This window comes from Sinocyclocheilus anshuiensis, unplaced genomic scaffold, assembly GCF_001515605.1.
Source record: "Sinocyclocheilus anshuiensis isolate Anshui unplaced genomic scaffold, SAMN03320099.WGS_v1.1 scaffold1317, whole genome shotgun sequence".
Classification (NCBI taxonomy): domain Eukaryota; kingdom Metazoa; phylum Chordata; class Actinopteri; order Cypriniformes; family Cyprinidae; genus Sinocyclocheilus; species Sinocyclocheilus anshuiensis.
This window is the reverse complement of record NW_015551117.1, coordinates 1041410-1048667: the sequence shown is the minus strand read 5'-3', so window position 1 is coordinate 1048667 and position 7258 is coordinate 1041410. Positions and strand designations below refer to the sequence as shown.

The 7258-nt window shown below is 34.6% G+C and overlaps 1 protein-coding gene across 3 annotated transcripts in view; it reads right to left on the bottom strand.

The window, feature by feature from the left end:
* Positions 1–7258, bottom strand: part of piezo1 (piezo type mechanosensitive ion channel component 1 (Er blood group)) — a 113306-nt gene that overhangs the window by 58756 nt on the left and 47292 nt on the right. The window lies entirely within an intron of this gene.

Genomic DNA, 7258 nt, shown 5'->3' with positions numbered 1-7258 from the left:
TCATATATATATATATATATATATATATATATATATATATATATTTAAAAAAACTTTCTAAGATGACAACTGATATGATGGTCAATATTACAACAAACCTATACAATTTGCATTCACAAATTAACCTAGTTTCCCCTCAAAATAAGTGGTGTCCATAGACACAATATGTGTCAATTACCCATTGGTTGTCATAACAATAGCTTTACAGGCTTTTGTAGAAACTCTCGTAAGATTTAATTGCAACGTTTACATTGCAGCCACCCAAAGATGGGGTTTCTAACAATGTTTTTCCAACAACGCAGCAGTATAGGAGCAAAATGAGCACATGTGTGAGTGTTTAACTTTTGCGAGAATTAGGAAAATGCAATAGCAGGCCCAGCTATTCTAATCATGGCAGGACTGTCAAAATACTCTTTTTTGTAGCTACAAAAATCATTTCTGCTAAAGCATAAATGGGTAAAGAAGATCACTGGGATGTCCTCTAGAGCTACAATTGGTCACTGTTAAAGCAGAGCTTTTATTTTTGTTTTAAACAGAGCTTTGACTTTGTAGCAATACAGGCAAGGATTGTTTTTTTTTAAACTCATTTGGGCTGAACTCAAGCCTTCAATTGAGAATGCATATACAGTGTGGAGAATTATGGGAACATATAAAAGACTTCTTTTACACAGAGCACATCACTTTAAAAACATAAATAGAAGAAATGAATCTATAAAGAAGCTTTATAGGGGAGTATAATTAGGTTCAATTATTGCTGCTTTCTAAGGTGTCGCTATTGTTATTGCTCATACTGTACTAATGCTCACCTCTAACTTTGGCGAGTAACTCATTCCACACCTTTTGTGCCACTAACAAACTTGTCATTCCTTCTTTCTTTCTTCTTTTTTTTCCAAGCAAGTATCAAACTGTAGATACTACTAAACATATGCTGTGGCAGGTCTGTTAGTTTGCAGATCTATTACTACAACACTTAGTCCTCACATCTACAGTATTTTGACATATTAATTTCAGAAATGACTCGAAGAACAATATTAGCAGTCCTATAACTTTTATTTAAATTGTGAATAAATTATATACAAAAAAAGCAAGCAAAAACTCCCCCTTTTAAGCTGTTAATCACTTCAGTTAAGCACAATCTTCCACAGTTCTGCACTCCATAGTGGAGCTGAAGCACATCTCACGTAATTACCAAAACAATGTTCCTCTGCAAGTAGCTTGTAGTTTTATGCTTCATACCGCTAAGCGACCAAAAGTTAAACTAAGTGAAAATGAGAACTGTAGCTTTATTCAAATTTTAGGTAACTATAATAACCCTGCAATGCAGTTGTTATAGTTGTAGTGTGTTGCTATGAGGTTATTAGGGTGTTCTTAGAGTTGTTAAAACTTAGAGTTAATAAAACTAAAACTAACTTCAGTTGTAGGCACGCTTGTTATTTATAGCTGCGAGATAGCAAAATGTTACTATGGTTATCCTATGTCTAAGGTCATTTTAGGGTTTAGTGCATTCACTATTACAATTCACAACAAAACTTTTTTGATGTCCACCGTGCAAAAAATTTCTGATTGTTTACAAAGGTACAAGCACAACTCTCCACTAGCCATACAATTTTATTCATATCCATACCACAAACGGCCACACTAAAGTTTAAGACTTAGTGTTAGGGCTTTTCACTAACCATAAGTATGAATAGTAATAGTGCCTTAGTAAGCACTCTTATAGGAAGAGAAAAAGAAAGCTGCACAGTCGACAATTACAGCCTGAAATGAGTACCACCTGAGGTCTGTGGTTATACTTTACTGTAAAACACTGATGGAAATGCACCGCTGCATAATGTAACCTGTAAAATAAAGGTTTTACTGGACAGACAGCAGATGCACCACCCCACTGCTTGGGGATTTCAGGTTGTTCTGCTTAATACAAACTGTACTTCAATTTCCAGTGTATATGTGAAAACGGATAGAATTGCAGCTGAAGTATTCTGGCTGGACGAGGTGAATGAGGGTACCTGGGTAAGAATGAACACTCTGGACACACACAGAGGCCTCAGCAAAGCTATATTTGTCTTTCTAGTTTGTCTTGGCATTTTCTCTGGTTTGTTTCCAGCGAGATTCAATGAAAGGCCACTTCAGCGCTCGCCACAGATAGCAGCACCTCTAACCTGTTACGCACTATAGCGAGAGTGTGAAATCTGTGGGGCCATTATGAGATTTTCTGCAGAACTAGATAACTGTGATGTCTTGTGTTTGGACACGTGTAGCCATGATTGTGTTAACAAAAATCGGGGCTCTAGATCACTTGACACAGCTCCATAGACCCCAAAATGGTGTAGAGTTACTGAGCGACTATGGAAAGAATAACAGCCTGCCTTACCAAACCAAGCAAGAGATTTTACACATCAGCTGTGGGATATTTTTTACCCAATTTTAAAGGTTATCCTGTAGTTATACACACCGTTTATTTTGGCGTATCACTACAATCTAATCTAGACAATTGGATTTTTAGTATTCTCAATGTTAAATAAAAACTAGTGCTGTCAAATGATTAATCGCGATTAATCGCATCCAAAATAAAAGTTTTTGAGTACATAATATATGTGTGTGTACTGTGTATATTTATTATGTATATTTAAAAGCACACACATACAGTATATATTTTGAAAATATATACATGTATTTACATGTATATATTTACATTTGTATAATTTATATTATATATCAGAATCAGAATCAGAAGAGCTTTATTACCAAGTATGTTTACACACACAAGGAATTTGACTTGACGACAGGAGCTTCCAGTGTAGAAGAAAGTACAAACATAGTGCAGACATGCATGATAGTGCAGACATACATAGGAATAACACACATACAGCATATATTTTGAAAATATTTACATGTATTTAAATGTATATATTTATATTCATATAATTTATATCATATATAAATATATTTAATATATCAACATAACATATTTTTCTTAAATATATACATGCATGTGTTTGTATTTATATATACATAATAAATATACACTGTACACACACATATAATATATGAACAATAACTTTTATTTTGGATGCGATTAATCGCGATTAATCGTTTGACAGCACTAATAAAAACCCTTTCAACCTGGTCTGGCCTGGCAATCTTAGGGCTTTTTCACACTTGGCTCATCTGGAGCGTTTGTTTCAGAACCTGGCGTGTTTTCTCCCTTAGTTCAGTTTGTTTAGGCACAGTGGATCGGCACTAAAATAATCGTTCCAAGATCGGCTGAATGAGATGGTCTCAGGCCCGATTACAAAAACTCTGGAGTGGTTCAGTTCAGCAATCCACCCCAATGGACCAACAAACTAAACTTTATTTTATTGTTATTATTATTTTTTTAGATTTATTTTTGGCATTTTTGCTTTATTATGATAGGACAGTTATTAGACAGAAAGCGAAGTGGGAGAGAGGGGAGATGGGATTGGGAAAGGTCCACGAGCCAGGACTCAAGGCTATTGCACTGACCAAACCAAACTTTATATAAGCAAGTCCAGTAATCCTTTAACAAAATAAATAAATAAAAAAAAAATTATATTAAAATGTTTGACTGTTTGATATTTCAAATATTGAACAAGTGAAATTCCCAAATGAGTGTATTCAATTGAAATGACTGGATGACCTCAAAGATTTCATGAGTGTACAATAGCAGAATTTAATGCAAAATCAGGCAAACTGCATTATTTATGGCAGCTTGTATTTTTGTCTTATTTCTGTAATTTTTTCAGCAACAAAAATTTTAACCTGAGAGGGGGAAATGCAATATCAGAGTCCAAACTAATTAATAAATATGTGTTCAAGTGTCCTGCCACTGTGTTGCAGAGAATTGTTGTAAAATGAGCAGGAATGGCCCGACCATACAGAGCACCAGGACATCCAAAAAGAAAGAAAGGTTCTGACATGAGGCCCATTAATATAATACAATAATATACATAATATAATATTTAATTAATACAATATTTAATATTTAAGTGATCGTTCCCGATCATTTATTCACAACCTACGCTTGTATATGTAATATTGCATATAATATATATTGGAGCACATATTTTGCTAGTCCCTATAATGCCTGATTTCACCAGTAGATTAGATTTAAATACATTTTTATATTTTTAGTGAATGCAATCACTAATAATACTTGATAAATACATGGATACTTGCTTGATAAATTATAAGGGAAATATGATCCTTTTGGCCATGAATTTTAAAAGGCTTAATCTGGAGGCCTTTGGTGGCTTCGTGTCGCATCAACATGAGTGTTTATTCTTGTTAAATCCTAGTATTTAAACAAGACTCTAATTCTAATTTTTTGAAGTTCGAACATGAAAGATATCTCAGATTTTGTGGCTTGTTGGGGAGAAGTACGCTATCACTTTTGTAAGCATTCAGACTTACAATCTTCATACGGCAGGCCGATAAAGCTCTAAGTGCACAGTGCACATTATGACCGAAAATACATATACTAGTAAGACAAAGTTGATGTTTATCTAAAGCATCATTAATCACACAGTGGTGTCATTTGTTAATAAGATTAAGCTTATATTTCATCAAATGTTATATACAAGTTAATGGAACCACATTATGAACACAAATAATGCTCGACAATGATAAACTACTCTTCCCAAGAGTATCACAAGCTTTCTGTGGTTAAGGAAGTGAATGTTGGTACAAAGAGCGCAGCTTATGTAAGTCTCTGAAGTAACTGGTGAGACTAGAACCCGAGTTCTGACCCTGGCAGCGGGGGGCACATGGCAGATACACCCCCAGAGAGAGCTGCTGCTTTCCGGAACTTTCCTCTCCCAGATCTCTCAGCGGTGGGAAAGCATGCGGAAAGTCTCATTGCCCCCACATACCAGTGTGCATTTGTAGAACAACAAGGACATTACTAATTAAACTACTTTAAATAATCTTCAATGAAAAAAAATCAAGGACCAACACAATATATTTAATGTTGGATAAAAACAAATCTATCTAGAGCAAGAATTATGATATCCAACATGGAATTAATTATATAGACTATATAAATTACATAGAATGGCTAACAATAATTTAAGTGTGTCAATAAGGTTTTGCTTAATGTCAAAAAAAAAAAGATAATCAAAAATGATCCTATTTGCTTTAACACACATTCCTAGTGCAGGCCAATTCAAATAATTGTCAAAAAAATTGGATTCCCAGGATGGACTCCAAACTTTCTTTCTCATTGATATCCTGTTTCACTCAGAAATACACATTACAGCAACAAAATGGGTTGGGATTAATGTTTCATGCTGACCTCAAACTGTTTATGACCTTTTACCAAGAAAGTGACCTTCGTAAGGAGTTCACATGCCTGTACACCTCATCATTTGTGTTAAGTCAACCATCATATTGGACCTTTGAGTTTTGAGAATGATCTTACCAATTGTGCATGCAATATGCATTAGACAGTGTGGAAAGCAGTCCGTGGGTGTGCCGTCTGAGACACAATTGCTGGCCATTCTTTAACATCTCCAAAGACAGTTATTACTGTCTTTCTAGAAGAAGGTCAAAGGTAAGTAGGTCAGCAAACATAACAAGCCATTCTGAACTTAAACGTTATATCCAAATAATTAAGGAAACTGTGACTTCAAATGTGAAATTGACCTAAGGGTTCCCAGGCTAACATTTCGTAGTGGTGATGTACATTTTCCTACAGCCTTCTTCTTCTCCTAAGCCTCTGATTGTTCACAACTGGCTTGGCCTTCCCCGGATTTCCCGGCCACAGAATGTTTAGCTAATCCACAGTAGGAAAAAAGCAAGATGGTTTTCATTAAAACCATTAATACTGTTCAACGTCAGGTTTTGTTTTACTGTGGCTGGCAGTTGCAGGGATTTTCTGAGCGGGAATTCTCTCAGTACCAGATTATCCCTTGTGAAAAAGCCTACAGATGACTGTCATTTGAGTCACATCTTCCCAGAGCTTGCTGCAAGCCTCCCCTGAGAGCACTGAGTGCACTAATGTCCAGAGAGCGGAAAGCAAACCTTGTAGCTGTAGGAATTCCACACCTCTCATGGAGGTAAAATAAGGTGAAGCAAGAGGCACATTTTTTACTTCTCTTGACAAAACAATAAAGCTAAACTTCAGACATAAGGAATGTAACAGATGGCCTCTGAAAAAAAAATAGAAAAGTGAGCTACGCAGTGTGTGTGAGAAACATGTTTAATCTGCTGTAGCAATAGACCCCCCGAGAAAGAAAGAAAGAAAGAAAGAAAGAAAGAAAGAAAGAAAGAAAGAGACTGACAACAGACTGTGGATGTGACGGGTTGAGGTTAGGTATAAATGTTAAAAATTTAGAAATTGTATTGTTAGCTTTTTAGACAGACACACAGAAACTTTTTTATCTTAATATTAAAAAAACAGAATAAGCCGATTGTTATTTTATTATTATTACTACATAATTGTAGTAGATTACTGTTTTTATAATTAATATTATATAATTAAGCTGTGTCTGATATATTGATAAATATATCAAACATACATTAAATTTAACCAGTATTAAATTATTAATGTTTTAAAGATTAACTTTCTTTGAGCATTACACAGCACCAAAGGTAATCTAAATGTAAAAGTAGGGGGGAAACCCATGCACAATTACTGATATTATCAATGAATTATTAATTATCGATTTCCAATTCTGGTTGATATACAGTATAAAAATATTGATACCCAACAGCTGGTATGGAACTAATATTTGCATCCCTAATTCTTTTAACAAAACTCAGAATAAAATTCAATACCAATTGAATGCCAGTTCAATACCACAGTTTACTAAGTAAAGACTTACTAAGTAAAGTCTACTGGGAAATATTTTGTATTGCGTTCACTAGTCTATTGACTAATAATGCAATCATTTTGGATTTCAAAAGAACAGTAAATCAAAAACAAGCTCCTCCAGTGAATCTAACAATTCTGGAGTCTTTGTTACAGACTTTTTAACACTGCACAGAATCAGCATAAATATATTTACAGGAATCACAGTCATAGAAGGGTGGTTCTCATGCCTATACAACAGAGAACCAAACACATATTAATTGTCATGACAACAGAAAAAATGTGCCCGCCCAATGAGATCATCATGCCATATTATTTACACAGGACATAAGCCACATCATGACACCACTGATATCATATATACACACAGAAAATCATATGGCATATACAGGTATATATATGACATGAAAATACATACACAAGTCATAT